At 39.1% G+C, this 17,319-nt stretch overlaps 1 protein-coding gene across 1 annotated transcript in view; it reads left to right on the top strand.

Moving 5' to 3' along the window:
- The first annotated feature begins 3,018 nt into the window (after positions 1–3,018).
- grik4 (glutamate receptor, ionotropic, kainate 4) overlaps positions 3,019–17,319 on the top strand; it is a 286,850-nt gene continuing 272,549 nt past the window's right edge. Inside the window, exon 1 of the mRNA XM_068710683.1 lies at positions 3,019–3,235. The gene's annotated coding sequence lies outside the window, so the exon portion shown is untranslated. The remainder of the gene's footprint in view (positions 3,236–17,319) is intronic.

Genomic DNA, 17,319 nt, shown 5'->3' with positions numbered 1-17,319 from the left:
CTTTAACGCAGTTCTCAAAAACAGTTTTTTCCAGCTTTACTTGTTGCATTTACTTCTACTTGCAAATTATCAGGGGATGGGAATGACAAAAATTATTTATTTTGTTTTGTTAATTGATGAATGTAGGATATCTAAAAACATTTTGTGGGAGCTGTGGATGTTCTTTTAGCTTTTTCTAATATTTGTCAGTGGCATCAAGATCTTTTCCTTTGTGTGGTTGACTATATACAGAGGACATCTGCTGGTAACTATGGGGAAATTATTACTCCATAACACTTAATATATTTTATTTTTTAATGCTGGGGAGGGCTGCTTTTAGTGAAACATAGGATGTAGCCCCCTTCCCAACCCAGTAACTTTCACATAGTCCCTTAAGCAATAGTTTTTAGAAACTTCAAGGCAAAATCCACCTATTTAGCTCAGGAATAGGCTACTTGTTCATATGAGAGGTTGTATGACGCCTTTTGTGGTTCCAGAGGGAGCTGCTTGACGTTGCTCAAATGACGTAACATGAGTCATCATCCGTTGGGGATGAAAACTACAAGATTGTAATCCAAAGATTTCTGAGGGTTGAGAGTTAGAAAGAAGTGAGCTTACCAGACATCTGTAGCTTGCTCCCCATCTCTACTAGAGGCTATAAGTCAAGGCCACATTAACCACTAACAGGCTAGCCACTACAGCTTGTGGTGGAGTTGCATTGTGGGTAATTTTGGCGCCAGTTTTGACAAGAAAGAAAAAAAAAATGCATGGGATAAAAAAGACCATATCTCTTTTTTTTGCTGCATCTTGACATCACGTATAGCACAGAGTGTTCCTTGTTAAGTGATAGCATGTCTTTTTCAGATCAACCTTCTAAGTTTCCACTTGTCAGCAGGGACAAGCTCCTGAAATGCAAGATCAGAACCGTCATTCAGCCAATATGTTTGGAGAATAGCAAATAGCCAAATACATATTCTACATAGCCTTATGTTTGTCCCAGAGGGCTTATGAAAAATGTATATCACTCTCGGCCTGCATTACCAGACACTAATATCCCAATATGTTTCCATTCTGGCCACATTTAATGGAATGTTGATTATGGGTACCACTTCATTGCATCCCACTTCAAAGCATGCTGATTTCATTTTTTATCAATAATGGGTCATAAATTACTCAACACATAGCTGACTGTATTGTATGTAAATTGCATCAGTGATAATGCACTAGGATATGGAAAATCTAGTTTGTGCATACAACAGTGTAATTTATCTATTCACTGTTATTCCTGAGGCTATACCTAAACATTCCCGTGGATACCTTGCTGCTGCACATGATTTCTAAGGAATAAAGCCCTTGTGTATTTGTGATCCAAGAGCAATGCAACAACAAAAAAACACCCCCAGTTTTCCATCTTGGGAAAAGAATCCCTCAATTTATTTTCCTCCCATCCTGCTTGTACGTGACGCGATGCTTCAATTTTCAGAGCAATTTGATTTTGAGCAATATGGTTGCATGTGGAAGGGCTGCTCTTCAGTATCTCTCTGGAGCCTCTCCACTGTAAAGACACCAATGGCATGCTTGGTGGGTGCACTGAAACTGGAGTGGTGGGTAAAGGTGAAAATGTCAAGAGATTATTCTCAAATGTCCAGTTACATCAGCCTTCACCTTTTTTACTACATGTGATTCATCCGCTTGTAACAAAGTGGACATCCCTCTCTGTTGTAGTTGCAGCTCACCTTTTGCTCCCATTGCACAATTAACTGGTGGCCACTCTGGAGTTCTGAAGAGTGCAGGAGATTATTGTTAAAAAAGAAAAGAAAAAAAAGGGCTTAACCAACAACCAGTCAAAGGGCAATACTGAGCAGCAGTATGACCTTATTACTGACCCATTGAATCCCCACAGATCTTGACAGATGTGAAAGTGCAAGCTAAGGCTGTAGGCAGATTGTTGACTGGTGATAAGGTCAGTAGGAACTGTTATGTAGGGGTTGTACTGTACTTCTTTCTCAGAAGTGAGAACGCCGGTGCTGCCCTGCCAGTGCCCTCCAAATGTTGCACTGTATTCCCAGCGGTTGGGTTAAAGATGTACAAACCAAACATGTTAACATGTTCACCTGCCCTTGGGTGCAGTAAACTGGTAGGATGTGATATGTGCTAAGACATTTATTTTGGGGATTGTTTTGCATCATGATAAGAAGTCTATGATCTCATATTACTATCTCCAACCACTGCTGAACCCCATTGTTGTTAAAATGTCAGTGTCTTTTTTTTTTAGCTCAGATTAGCTTTTCCGTGCTGGCTGCTTTCACGTGTTGAGGAAACGCAGCTCTGACAAGCTCCCGGAGTTTTTGACGCTACTCTAAATGCACCAAGAGTCTGGAGCGTCTCCCTTTGCTGCCGCGTTGTAAGGAAGGCACCGAAAAACAGATCCCGTGTGTGTGTGTGTGCGTGTGTGTGTGTGTGTGTGTGTGTGTGTGCACGCAAGAAAAGGGGACGAGACTTCGCCTGCACCTCACTCTGCTCTGCATCTTTCCACCCGGACCGCAGTGGATACAGCCGACTGTACAGGACTACATCTATAACACAAAAATGTAAAGAAGGTTTTATTTATTTTTTTGTACGGAGCGTGTTTCACAGGTCCGTTTGTTTGTAGGAGCATGCACAGCACTACGCGAAATCACTGCCTGGCTTTTTCTTTGCGCTCTTCTCTCACTGGTTAGTGGGATGCAGGATACGCAGCATCACCGGCATCGTTAAAATAAGCCTTACACTATATATAGACCTCCCAGTTCAGTGGGCCTGTCAGATTTTAAGGCAACGTAAGTGGGTGAAGACTAAACGGGGAAACAATTAAACTCTCCGCCGGTGTGACAAGGACTGCTTTTATCCGGGGGATAAAGTGCGGAGGGGGTAGTCTATTTTCCAAATGTTTGGGATGTGGATGTTTTTTTATTCGCCGGGCGCTCCAATGCCCCATTGAGCAAGACATGATTTGGTCATCTAAAGATCAAATAGAACTGGACTGCTGCTGATGTTCTCGGTAACGCGCTTTTTCTGCCCGTATATCTACCCAATGAGTCTCGGTGTGTGGAGGGAGGCGCGGAGCAACATCCAGAGAACTATACAGGGGGGAATTGAGTTACATTGCAATAACGCTTTTCTTGCAAAGCGACGTATTTCTGCGGCCAGGAGACGCTCGCAACAAACCAGAGCCTAACAGAATTTATTTCAGAACTGGACAACATTGGCTAACCAGGTAAGACAAGTTTTTAAAGTGAAAATACGCAATGCATTAAAGAGCCTATTGAATGCTTAAAGGCTTTAATACCAATCTGGTAAAGAGAGGGGCTGCGTTGCCTCAGTCACTGACTAAACCTCTGTGTTTTGCTAATGCTTCACCGTGCAGCAGAAGTTGTGACACTGATTATATATTTGCTAATGAAACATGTTTAAACGGGTCTGATTCGGACTCCAAACACTCGCTCAGGGGGATTTGTGCGTGGTTTTATTCGCCAGTTGCGTCGGTAAACTCCGTCCGTAGCCTAATTGTTGCATGTTGGGCTGATCGGAAAAGGGGTCCTCGTGCAGCAGAGACAGGAGACCATGCAGTGGCTCAGATAGCGGCTCTCAATAAGGGCTGTCAATTCATTAATTGGTAGGAGGCAGAGGCCGAGGACGTTTCAGTCATGACGGATGATGGGACTACTTACAATGATAAAGGGTTCAGTTTAAGTGGAGTGATACAGACAAAGTGTAAATTCATTAAGGGAATCTTCGATTGTCGTTGTGTTAAGTGTTGGTTTAACACCTTACAGACGTTTAGTTTTGACTTTTATTAATTGGATTTTTTTTTTGCTATTAGGCCACCATTAAAATAACGGAATAACTGAACGTGGTGTTTTGTAATGAGATTTAGTGAGAGGATGGTTTGGGAAACATATTACCACATTTTTCGCACCACCTTGTGGTTCAATTTAGTGTCTGTTTTTGGCTCCACACTAGCATCCACAGGTTTTTTCTGTGGATGCCAACCCAAACAAACCCCCTTTTTGTTAATTGTGTCAATTAATTCATGTTATTGAAGTGCAGTGGTGAATCAAAAGTGGTGGGCAGCTTTTGACCGCCAGGCAGTAAATGGTCATAGTCATAAAAGAAAAACGGCAGATGTGGGCTATTTTCAGCATGCTTATTAAAGACTGCAGCTGAAAACGTAACTGTGTAGTTGTCCTTGTTAATACTACATATACTAACACCAAATAAGACTCAATTATAGTTTCAGATTTACAAATATGAATGTGATATTGCTATCTGGGTTTGGCTTCCTCTATGCCTGGACTAGTTAAAGATTGTTATTATTTGATCATTTATTTTCTTGTGAAAATGTGCTTTGCTTATTCTCGGTTTTTAAGCAAAATAGTTGGAGCGAACTTTATTGGCAACTGCATGGTAACCACCTGTTAGTGCGACATTGGTGCCAGCTGATGCTTGCATTTCTGCAAGCTCAACTACTTTGTGTTGATACCAAAATGAATAAATGCTGCATCCATAAACACAAACTGCTTTGCTGGCTGTCTTGTTATAAGTCAGATATTTGCTCTACAGAATCAATTTCATGTTCATAAGTTTATCTGCAGCTTGGCAATTTGGGTTCACGCAGTATCTGATGCCAAATGCTACAGCTGATGCCCCAAAGGAACACTTAAATTTTGACAACTCATTAATTGGAAATAGTGATCATCTTGGCTTGGCTATATGCCATTATGGATTGGGTGCATATCAATAATTTATTGTCCTGCAAATCTAGTTCTGGAGTTTTTGTTTCAAAGCAGAGAGTCAGTTGTGAAAGCCAGCAGGCTAGCATGTGGAGAATAGTCATTAGGATGACCAAATTAAGAATAATTTGCTGTTACTGGTCAATCATTTACAGAAATTACAGCTGCTGCCAGATGGTTCAATAAAAAAAAAAGCTATAAAACTACTTTTTTATTACACCACAACTTGACAACCCACCGAACTCATTCCACAGAAGGTAAAACAAAAAGATAATAAGGTGACCTTGAGTTAAGATCATTTAATCAAGCTGCTCTTATATGAAGTTTTGCACTCTACATGATAATAAAATATGAACAATCACTGAGGCTTGTGATCGACGTTGATAAAATGCATGTAGTGTAGTCCAGCCCCATATTTCTGTTTTATTCAAGGTTGTCTGAACACACCATAAAAGTGTGTGTTTTCACTAATTAGAAAAAAAACAATGCTACTGAAACGACTGATGGGTGGTCAAGGCATTATTAAGACATTTAATTTAGTTTCCTGTTTTTGTTGAAGAAAAAAGCATATTCTAATTTCCGCTTCATTTTAGGACATATATACATTAAAGTACAAGTTATACGTAACATAGGCCTACCGTCGATGTGGTGTTATGTCCAAGTTTGTTACCCCAGTAGTGGTGTTCATTTCACTTTGTCAACTGCAGGCTAAAGTTTGTCAGTTGCATATTGTAACTCCAGATTCTATGAGTATAAGCGTAGCTATCAAGAGCTGTCGCTACTGGGTTCATCCCTGCACGCATGCACAGAAATGAAAACTTTTGTTTGCGCCCTTGTGCCCTGCACAGGCCTATCTTACGTTCACACTTGAGACATATAAAGGCTGTGCAACCACATATCTGCTTTTAATTTAGTCCAGCATCTTCAGCTGGAGTGCCCACAGCTTAGAGGGTTCATAGAATAGAATCTGGAGTTACGATATGTAACAAGCGTTTTATTTCGTATAATCTTTGCTCCTCTAAGACCTGTCGCTATTGGGTTAAGGGCGAAGCTGATGTAATCTATGACCCTATGTGACACCAAGGTCCACAAGTAGACAACATACACCAGTTCACAAACAGTAGATGGCGCATAAAAAAAGGGCAGGAAGTCACTGATGGTTCCATAGGTTAACACAGCTGTGTTTGGTTGGGCTGAATTTAAAAGCTAAAGCTAGCAAGCTGTATTATTTATAAGCATTCACTTTGAAATAAGGTCTTGACATGGCATAAGCCACTAACTACATCAACTTGGTTAGCTAAATTAGACTGAACAAACTTACTTGTAATGATTATGTATTATACATGCATTATTAGTAGTAGTAGTATCACTATATTATTATTCAATATAAGTCACCTGGCTGCCTTTTCTGAAGTCAAAGCAGGAGAGAGAGAGAGAAAGCTCAACTTTTATGAAGGATATTAATTGTATTCATGATCAAACAGATTTGAATGCAATGAACTGTGTCTTACTGTTGCGCATTACTTCAATAGCAATTTTTTTAACTACAATTTTCTTGTTGTCCTTATTTGAACATTATTACAATTTTATTAACATTTGTAAGATGATTACATTATTTGATTGTACTAATATGATACAATGCAAGCAAAAAGGAAATACCCATATTGCCCAGCCCTATTTAGACTAAAACAATAACACAACGTATTCATATTGCTTTCTATTGAGAGCCCTTTGAGGTGGATTTTGGACTTTGAGTTGTATAAATTAAATTGATTTGACTTGCTAAAGACATGTAGTGCCTTCTAGTATCTTTAAATGCATTCTGTTGATATTACTTTTAACAAACCATCCACTCACAACAGATGTTAGAAAATGTTTAATTTGCTTTTAATAGAGTACTGTAGAACGAGTGGGTGGAGCAGCAGCAGCTCAGCACAGCTTAACACAACTTCAGCATCAGGACAGCACAGACTAGTCCAAGTCCCAGACCAGCAGCAGACCTGTTCTCAGGCAAGAAAGGGCCTCAGTTAGCACAGGCCGACAGGTAAAGTCTCTGTCACAGATGTTCAGGCTTCTCCTCTTCTGGACTTTCACGCAATATGCCAGATTTCTATTTTTAGTGGCACTAGTAAGGCTTTATCGTTCAGTTTTTCTGCTGCAGGTGCAACGTTTGGTAGCTTATATGCCATTTGGTGCAAATTTCATTTTCATTTACTCCTGTTCCTGTTTGTGAATTTCATGCCTCTGTTTCATGGCTCCATTACTGACATGGGTGGAGTGGTGCTGCTCACTTTACTCACTGGCTGCTGTTTATTTGTTTGTGCGCTCCAGAGTTCACTTGTTTGCAATGCTGTGTGTTATGAAACAGTTAACAGAGCACAATGGGGCATTGTTGACAGCTGGCATACCTGGAGCAGTAGTTGGCAATTAGGTTCAACCAAGGGCCAATTTTTTACAACCTTTGGGGTCAATGATGGTTTATTGTTGCAGCAGAGAGACAGATCTTTATGATTTTACTTATTTTGTTTAATGACTATTGGTCATTTTTTATTCACTTGTAAATAGCCCATACATTAACCTGCCTGGATGTATAGTTCCTGTAATATGCATAGATTTACAGCCTACAATAAGCAAATGACTGGAAGTGGATTATGCTTTATATTCTATGTACAGTACTTTATTATTTTAAATTGATACACATACCAATCATTAAAAATGTTCTTGGCGTCGCCCTATTACTGATGTTGCAGGTTGGCTCTTCCCTAAAATAAGATAGTACACTGATTTTTATAATGATGAATATTTATTCATTCATCATTCATGAATATAATATTATGATTATGGTAATTAAGTTTCCTTCTACCGATACTGTTTGTTTTATTACATGATTGCTAGCAAATGACACTTAGAAAGTAAGGGTAAATACCTCATTTGCAGAAACCTAAGCCTGTTATTAATCATACACAATACATCTGAACCACAGTTCTGTTAAGAGATTTGTAATTCTCATAAATATTTAATTTGCAGCGTATATTGTCCCATGATATCCTCCTGCATCACACTCTGGTCCGTCACAGTCAATATTGACGGTGTTTGAAGCCAGTAGATTGCTGTTCTTATTTTTGCATCTAAATTGTCTTGCTTTAGAAATGCAGCCTGTTTTGTCATCCTTCAGAGAAACATCCATTAAATATATCTCAATGTACAAAATAATTAATCATGCTCACTGAAATAATTATGGCAGTTTATGGCAGACAAACAGAGCAAAATATGGCACTAAAGTAGCCCAGGGTTATGAGTTACACCTATACTTATGGTTAAGGATAAAACAACAATAGCACGGAAGCTCCACTATCGGAACCAAGATGGCAAACTCTTTATTGCTCCTACCTTGTCAACGGCAGCGGTGTCGCATTACAGCTTCCCTTCATCTGATCTTACCTTTCATCATGGACGTTTCATGTTACCATGAGAGCAAAGCTGTCTCCATCAGGGCTGGATGCACTAAACTCTCTACGATGTCCGCAAGTCATGTGATGGTCCCTTTGGGACGCCACATGAGAAAAATCCAGAGGTGGTTCGTTGACCTCTGCCTCGATCCAGTTTGACACAAAAGGCGAATGCTGACCATCCTTTCCTCACTGCAGTCGGACATGGCATACTGGAACAAAACCCTGTGTTCTGTCATTGGGGGTTCTCCTCGGGAGAATTACGTCACACATATCGGTGTACAGACATGTCCCTTTCTGGAGGGAGTGGAATGTGCCAGTTAAAAGTAGTAAGTGGGAAATAGCAGAATCCTCCACATAAATTGTCTGGAGCTGTCTCCTGAAAGTGCTTAAAGACAGACATGTCATGGTGACAACAGACAACATGACAGTGTCAGCGTACATCAACCATCAGGGCGGCGTGCGCTGAGCTCGGCTACTAGAAATAGCCAGGAACTTTCTGCTTTGGTCTCAGAAGCACCCTACTCTCCATCAGATTAGTTTACTACTATATTACTACTACAGATGTAGTGGAACATGTTTAGAAAGGCAAATGTGGATCTGTTTGCCTCACAAAGGAATGTGCACTGTGGTTCTCCATGAACACACAGCTCTCCTTTACGCATTTTCCCCAGCTCCTCTGATTCCTCGCCTTGTAGCCCACATTCCGTGCCTGTCTTCCTGATTATTCGTGGCATTTACAGTTTGTGAACCGGTGTATGTTGTCTGCTTGTGGACCTTGGTATCACAGTGGGGTATCGACTACATCAGCCTCGCCCTTAACAGTTAAAATATTTTTCCTTTACTATAACAACATTGGTTTCATTTGAGTTTTGTGTTGTTTCTTTGGCAGTATCAGAGAAATGTGGGTGGTACATTTCCATAAATGTACAGGTGTGTTACATGAGTGTGTTCTGTGATCTTGGCTGTTTGTTTTGAAGGTTAATTATCATCAGATGCTTTGCTCACTGCAGTGACAATCACAATTATTTTACAAAGTCTCTTGTCAGTCTCTTGTGAGTGGGAAGGAATGCTGTCATGGTCTGCATCACCCCATTTTCATTTAGACAGCTGCCAATGCAGCATGCTACACATAGTGTACATTAAATATTGCAATTTTTAAAAATCGAATGCCATTTTTTCCAGTCTGCTGAGTAGACTTCCTGTTTTCTTCCTTGCCTCCATAGGTCATGTTTAACATATTCATTGTGCTAATATAGCTGGTGGAGTTGTTTGCTCAAGGTTACACTAAAAATGTCCTTCCCATGATTCCCGGAATGCTAATGGTATTCAGGTATATGTGCACCTTGTTATTTCCACTCATACTATACATAATACTGGACAGAAGGGCTGGGTATCGCTACTCAATACCTTTATGCTATAACCAAAACAACTTATTGCAAGAAGTATTGAAACTGCCACAGTCAAACAATACCTGTATTCAATCCTATTTGTGCCCAGATGTGAAAAAATACTATTTCTATGGTTTTCTATGGATTTAAAGCAACATGTGATTGGCCCACTACTATAACGGCTGCAACCCATACAGCCACGATTGCCTGCCTGCACATCTATGAAGGCAAATCACTGTCAAAATACGAGAGCACAAATGAGACCCACACACGCGCGCAAATCAAGCAGCGTATTTTACTTTGACGAGCACTTTTACATCACTCCGCGAGCGAAATTCCCTCTCGCGCGAGTGAAATTTTACCCTGCTCACTCGCTAGTCTTTTACCTGCTCGCTTGCGAGTAGTTTGTCTTTTTGACAGTAAGTGGGCGGACCCAGTCTCTGTTGTATCTCTACATTGAATTGGTTACAATCCTCGTCTATTATATACAATTACAGTATATCTCTTCTGTAAACACAACAGTATGACATCATGTTTTAAAACAATTAAGATCAAAGAGCTTCTTTGAGCTGTTTGTCACAACAGGTTTGACTATCAAACACACATAGTCTGTAATAGAATGATGAGTGAATTTAAATCAATCTAAGCAACACATTTTTAATTATTGTATTTCAAAACGCTGTTAACATAATTTGTATTTCATCAGCTTCTACAGTCTGAAAAGTTTACAAAACCTGTCAGACAAATGTAGAACATTCTGAGATGTAATTAGTAGTGTTTAGTGGCGGATTGAAAACCACCTCTAACAGACCTAGCGTCTGTGTGAGGGTGATATCCGGTCATTCCGAAGACGAGGATTATAAACAATTAGATGTAGAGATACAACAGAGACTGGGTCCGCCCACTTACTGTCAAAAAGAAAATCTACTCGGGAGCAGGTTAAAGTTTAGCGAGCAAATGTTGCTCGTGCGAGAGGGAATTTTGTAAAAATACTTGTCCAAGTAAAATACATGTGCGGCTGTTTAATTTGCGCATGCGCCTGGATCTCATTTGCGCTCTCGGATTTTGACAGTGATTTGCCATCATACACATCGTTCTGACCCAGCGGCTAGCTGCTGACGATGTCAACAGCGTGAGCAGTATTGACAGAGGTAACAGTTTTAACTTGGTGGGGGCAAGCCGAAGGGGTGGTGTTACACTTCCGTAATAACGTGGCCCCACATTGGGCGAGGGGACTGCTGCTCGGCCGGCAGGTTGCTTAGTGATTATACCTTTTGAGTTTTGGCACGATTGCTTGAAGTGTATTATACGACAACTTTGAGCCCATTGCTTGTATAATGGTACATAATGTTTTTGAGTTTGACTGAAGTCTGACAATGCTTCACAGCGCTGGTTGTATTCATTCAATCGCACACTACAGTGGTTGTTGCAGACACACCTGAAGATCCACTCTCTACTGATTGCACCTTTCTATTTGGAGATGTTATTTCTCACTACCTCTGGCATTTTATGTGCATAACATTTTGACTGAGATAAATGAGGAGATTTTACTTTGTCATGCATCGGAATTGATTTAGGTAAAAATGTATTTATATTTAGTCAAATTTATTCAAATTTAGTCAGATAGTTAAAATTGCAATAACAATGCTATCTGTGAATGGCAAACATATGACCTAAATCTTGCTGCCAAGGCACTGCAGGAAAGCTCAATTTGTCTGTACTTTTCCAGGGATCAAAGTCAGTTCACACTATGTTACATTCTGCAAGCATGCTGTAGTATTCCTCTGCATTCAATGGACTTTCAAACTGAAGAAGTAGGAAAGAGCAATGCAACTTTTAATTAGGTCTCAAAACATCTGGTGAACTGCTGTGAAGAAAGATTTTTATATCAAAAAAATGATCAAGATAGGTGACAGAAAATAAAGTGAAAACAGTTTGATTCAGCTTAGCTCCTGTTATATCCAATAATTTTAGATCTTTCATTCAAGACCTTGAATACCTATTATTCCTCATTGTTACTCAGCATGTAAGTATTTAGACTAATACAACAGCTCAGCCATAAATTCTACCTTTTAAAGATGATTAATAATGTTTTGATTGACAGTGTCCGAGATGTATTCAATTAAGTATATGTTTATTATATAGGTTGTAGTTTGCATTGTTGAACAGTCACAGTCATTAATAGTGAGACATGCTTTCTATTGGTCTGTTTTTCTGCATCCATCCAATGGAAGAAAATGTTACAACATCAAACCTAAAGAGTAAAAAAAACTGTAAAAGTCCACTCAAGAGAATACAAGTTATAGAAAGCCAAGTACAGTTGTCTGCCTCTATTTTGAATAAGTGCCCAGTCAGAGCAAACATGATATTACATCTGCAAGGGCCATTTGCAATGTGCTGACAAGAAAAGTGAAGTAAGATCCATGGTCTCATTGCGTTCTTGATCAATTGATGGATAGGACATAGGAGCCCAACTCCCCAAAGTTTTGAAGGTTAACCAGCTACCACACACCCATCCTTTAGCCTTTGAAGCATGCACACAGCGACTAGTGAAAATACCAGGTGGGGATGTGTCATTTACCTGGCACAAGACATTTTGACAACAGTATACACAAGAAAAACCTCTTTCAATGGTAGTTTTCATAATGTAACTAAAAGAAAAAGACTTTCTAAAGGGTCATAATTTTTTTTTTGTCATATACATAACATCTTTGAGGCCCAGTTGCAAGCACAGACCATTACCAGGTCATGGCCTGGTCGATCACTGACCTACATTATATATACAATTCCTGATACGCATGCAATTAATATGCCTGTGTATCACAGTGGTTTATCTGACTGTCCGAGATGATCCATATCCACTGCACTACTTGTCAACTGTTTAGACAGTGATAAACGAGAGGTAGAATATGTGCAAGGCAGGCTGTCATAGATAAAGCACATGCAGGGATTCTGGCCTACATGCGGTCAAGAGAAAAGAGAGAAAACCTAGATGGACACACCATATATATATATATATATATACACACTGCTCTGTGTCATTTTGATGTTTTAAGGCAAGGCAAGTTTATTTGTATAGCACATTTCAACAACAAGGCAATTCAAAGTGCTTCACATAAAACCATTAAAAATATCAAAACATAAGGCAAAAGAAAAGGAGATTTAAAAACAATTAAGAGCATTGATTGAAACACTAAAACACTAAAAAGCAGTGTACGAAATAAAATACAGTAGTAGTAAAATGCAGAAATTGATTAATATGCTTGAATCTGGTTCAATTAAAGGCAGCAGCAAACAGAAAATAAAAGTCTCTTCCTAGGTAAACTATCTAGTTGATTACATCATATTATTCAGACGGTTAGCTTACAGGTACTGTATACTTTTATTGCACCGTCAGAATTGATGTAATACTATCGAGTGTTGAAAATGCCTCGTTATTCGTACCACATCTTGATGTCTAAAGAGTAAATCTCAAAAGCATCAGTGCGCCTTTAAGCATGCAGCATGCTTGTACCTACAGTATATTTAATAATGCTGGTGATTGGCTGTCAAACGTTGCTCGTCATTCAGGCATGCTGGAAAAACACTTCATTGCGCCAAGAGATGGGGTCGTGTGTGTGTGTGTGTGTGTGTTGTATTTTCAGAGGCTTGACTACAGTGTCCACTGGATTTCCCCTCATTTAAGATTACTGAAGATAGTGCTATGAGAACTGCTAAGAGAAGCCTTTGTAAGATGTACAGATGAGTGAGTACACTATTATCTGTATCTGTGTCTGTTCAACCAACTCAATTATCTGTATGTGTTTCCGTTCTTGGAAGTGAGTGTGACTTAAACCGGACGTGGGTGGGTTTGAAAGGGAAGTTATTCCTTTTAGCCTGCAATTGATGTAGGTTGATCAGAAATCTACTTACAGAGCAGCATCAACATTGAACATCAGATCTATATTTTTGATCACAAGATTAAGAGAACTATTTTAAAACAAAAGAGATGTGTGTGTGTGTGTGTGTGTGTGTGTGTGCGCGCACACAGTACAACACTTAGGCGACGTAACGGTTTAATATATATGTTAATATTCAAAGTCTATAAACAAAGGCTGTATTTCAAGCCTTAATTATTATAGGCCTACTATTATTTCATGAGCTAAAGTGAGAGGAAAAAAGTGTCAGCTCAGCCATATAAAAAAATAAGAGCGAGCCGTATCTGATGGAAGAAAACCTAACAGGTGTAGAAGCAGTGAGAGTCGCAAGCTGTTTGTCCCTGTGGACAGAGTGGCTGTTTGTGAAAACAGTCTTTGTGTGGCGCAGCCTGAGCGTAGCAGAGCTCCAGTGAACTCTGTGTAGGGGAGGAGAGAGTATGGACATTGACACATTTTAATTGTATGATACTCATGCAAATACAAATTATATATATCCGTACCGGATACTCATTTCAAACGAGGGTTCCCAGTTCAACTCAGCTTTTTACACATTTACATTTATTTTAACTTTAACTTCAAGTTGTGGTATATAGTTTTATTTTTATAATATAAAACAGCTTTGGCTAGAAAAATGCAAGGTGCTCAAACTAGAGACATGAAACGGAACCGCAAGGAACTGGTGTCATAGTCAAAGTACCAGTATTGTCAATTTGGCAACAATAACAAGCCCTAATGGCTGATAGTGAACGGTATTTTAAATCTTCCACTTTTGAGCACATCATATCATTGTTTTATGTTTGTCACCTTACTGGATATGTGACTTTTGAAGTTGTGACATAGCTTGTCCTGTAGGTTTCTGGAACAAACACTTTTACATTGCAAGACATGATTTACCCAGATATTTTCCTGATTGCCATTTGTGGACAACTTGGCTATTATCAATCGATCGATCGATCGATCAATCGATCAATCAATCAAGTAAAATGCTATCTTCAAATGTCATTATTGAAAATTAAATAAGTGTACAGTTAATGGAATGGAATTAATGAAGTCTGTAGCCTATATAGAAAATAATTACAAGTTGAATAATTGCAATATCGATCATAACAATTTGTATTAGAAAATGCCCTTAAAGCATTCAAACCTTCAATTTCACTTTTGTACACAGTGTTATAGTAATATGTGGTGTTAGAGTGATGTTTTCTGTACAACAAGACAATTTTTGTAAACGTTTGTGTATACAGTTGTTGATCTATATATTTCAAATACAACATATTAAGCAGTGAAATAAAGTGCAATATTAAGCATGTTATTGAACTCTAAGCCTACAGTAAATATTTAAAATTTCCAAAGAAGGACATGTACTTTGCTTTAGGTTAAAAGAAAAGTTTGTTTGTATGCACCCTTAGTCTCCTCCTCTTGTACCATTTAATGGCATGCAGTGTACAAATTACACGGCATATTGATTGTTTTCTTCGAAGGTAAACGAAAGCTGGTGCCTTGACTCGGGCAGTTGGCAGCCATTCATTCATGCCGTCTCACAAAGCCCTTTAGGTCATTGTACATCAGGGTGGATTTCAAAGACGACTTGTGTAATGGACTCTGAAATGACCCGAGTCTCAGGCTCACACATAGGGAAGGGAGAGATGTGTAATTTCTCTTTGCACTATGTTGACACAGATAAATGGTGTCCTTGTTGTAGCCTCACCGTCATTATTATGCTACGAGGAAGGTTAGATTTTCACCACTGCAAATCAATAGCACATTAAAGTTGTAATAATAATAAAAGAATGCAAGTGAACTGGATAAATGTTGCTGACTTTTAGACCACGCTTTGTTATGTCCAAAGGAAATGCACTTTAGTGTAACCCTTCCATAGATTTTAAGCAGCACTATCCTGGCTGCACAATACGTGTTGCCATAGCAGCCAGTACCACTTTGTCTCATTCTGGTTATGAGGCATAAAATGTAACTTAATGTACCAATCCATCAATACAAGAAGATGGTGCAATTATGTCTTGTTATGTTGTCAGACTCTGGCTATTGCTTGGTTAGATCAGGAAAGTGCAAAGGGGTAGAAATATACTGACATGTCTAAAAAACAAATAATTCAAACAAAAAAACGTAATTATTTTTACTCCACTGGAAGAAATTATCTATTTAAATAAGAGATCATAGTCATTTGTAAAACATTGTCCTCCTTCCAGCAGCATTATGCCAAGGCAAGATTTTCTTTAACATATAAAGTCATGAATTTATTCTGTTGGAGATAGACAGCAGACCTTTTTTTGATTATGAGACTCCAATGGCTTCAAGATAAGAAAAATAAGCCAACTCTGGAGCAGCAGCAGGAGTACAGGCGGTGTATGGTCAGACACTGTGAAATCAGACATCTTTTTAAAGAACCTGCAGCAAGTTCAGCATACAGATATTTCCATTCCTGATTTAACCGCCCCAAACAACAAGTGGTGCAAAATCCATGAATAAACAGGCTCAAAACAAACTGCCAGCACGACAAGGTTTTGGAACATGTTTGGAACTGGATTGTTGTGCACAAATTCATGATTTCTATTAATGGAAAGGCAGTGAAAAGGATTAAGGGAATGCGAGAGTAATTAGGAGACCAAGTGAAAAAATAGCAAGGTTTTACCGATCTTTCAGGCCAAGTAACAGAAAAGTATTACAAATTTAAAGGAAAAACCTGAGAAAATTGATAGAGAAATGCAACAATGCAGACTCTTTCATATAGGGCTTGAGGGGTCACTGAGCATGAGATGACGCATGATGTGGCCCCAACGGTCACCTTGTCTCAATTAATCATCTATGGAAGATTTTGGACCAGTATGCAAGATAGTTGTCTACTACCATCATTAAAACATAAAATGTCTTCTTGAAAAATTGTGTAAATCCCTTCAGATTCTATATGTCAAGGTGCATTGCTGCAATTCTAGGACAGTTCATGTTGTTTTTTCCTTTAATTTGTAACCCAGTGTCAGTGTATATACATTTATAACTAAGAAAATACATCACTTTCATTTTTTATGGTTTATTTTGAAATGTAACACATCAGTGCAACAGAAACAAGCGCAAATTCGCATTAGTTGCAACCATGTATGCGGATGCATCCACGTGTGCAGTCGCACCATAGAAACAGGAGAAGATCGTCATGGTAATACCTTCCACCAATCACATTACAAAGTAACAATACAAGAATCCATGACGTCCAAGCTTACCGTCTAACAACCATTAGCTGTTAAATGTTTAACTGATAACGATTAATGTTAATGTTAAAATGTATGTGTAGACTGAAAGAATCCCTTTTGTATCATCACTTATGAACCACTAGAAGTGTGTGTGTGGTGTCTTTATCCACAGAGACCCTGCCCTCTGCCTTTTATTTTGTGTTCAGGATGTTTCTGGGCATCGGTAAAGAGCCTTTGGTGCTGCCCTTTATCATTCCCAGGTTAAAGACCGTAGCAGCAGACAACGAGTTGTTACATCTCCATGTGTTTTTATGTGCCTCTGTGTGTATCTGTCAGCTGTCAGTCTCTCTGCTGTGTTGTGCTATATGAGACGCTGTGTTTACAAACAGCAACCGACAATGTGATTACATATGTATTATGCCTGTAAGTAAATTCCATGAGCTGATGACAAAGTCTTTACAGTCTTTTCAGCTCTCCGTACCCTACTGAGTCCCCCTCGCTGGCCTGTACGCCAGCCTTGCACGTCACCTTGATTTGTTCATGTGAATTTCATCAAACATCAATATTGTCTTTTGAATCGTATCCAAATGAGCATTTTATAGTGCTGC

Source organism: Cebidichthys violaceus, unplaced genomic scaffold, assembly GCF_023349555.1.
Source record: "Cebidichthys violaceus isolate CVI_PGR_0920_01 unplaced genomic scaffold, fCebVio1.0.p SCAF_1, whole genome shotgun sequence".
Taxonomy (NCBI): Eukaryota; Metazoa; Chordata; class Actinopteri; order Perciformes; family Stichaeidae; genus Cebidichthys; species Cebidichthys violaceus.
Note: the sequence above shows the minus strand (reverse complement) of the source record. Positions and strands in the feature narration are given on the sequence as shown.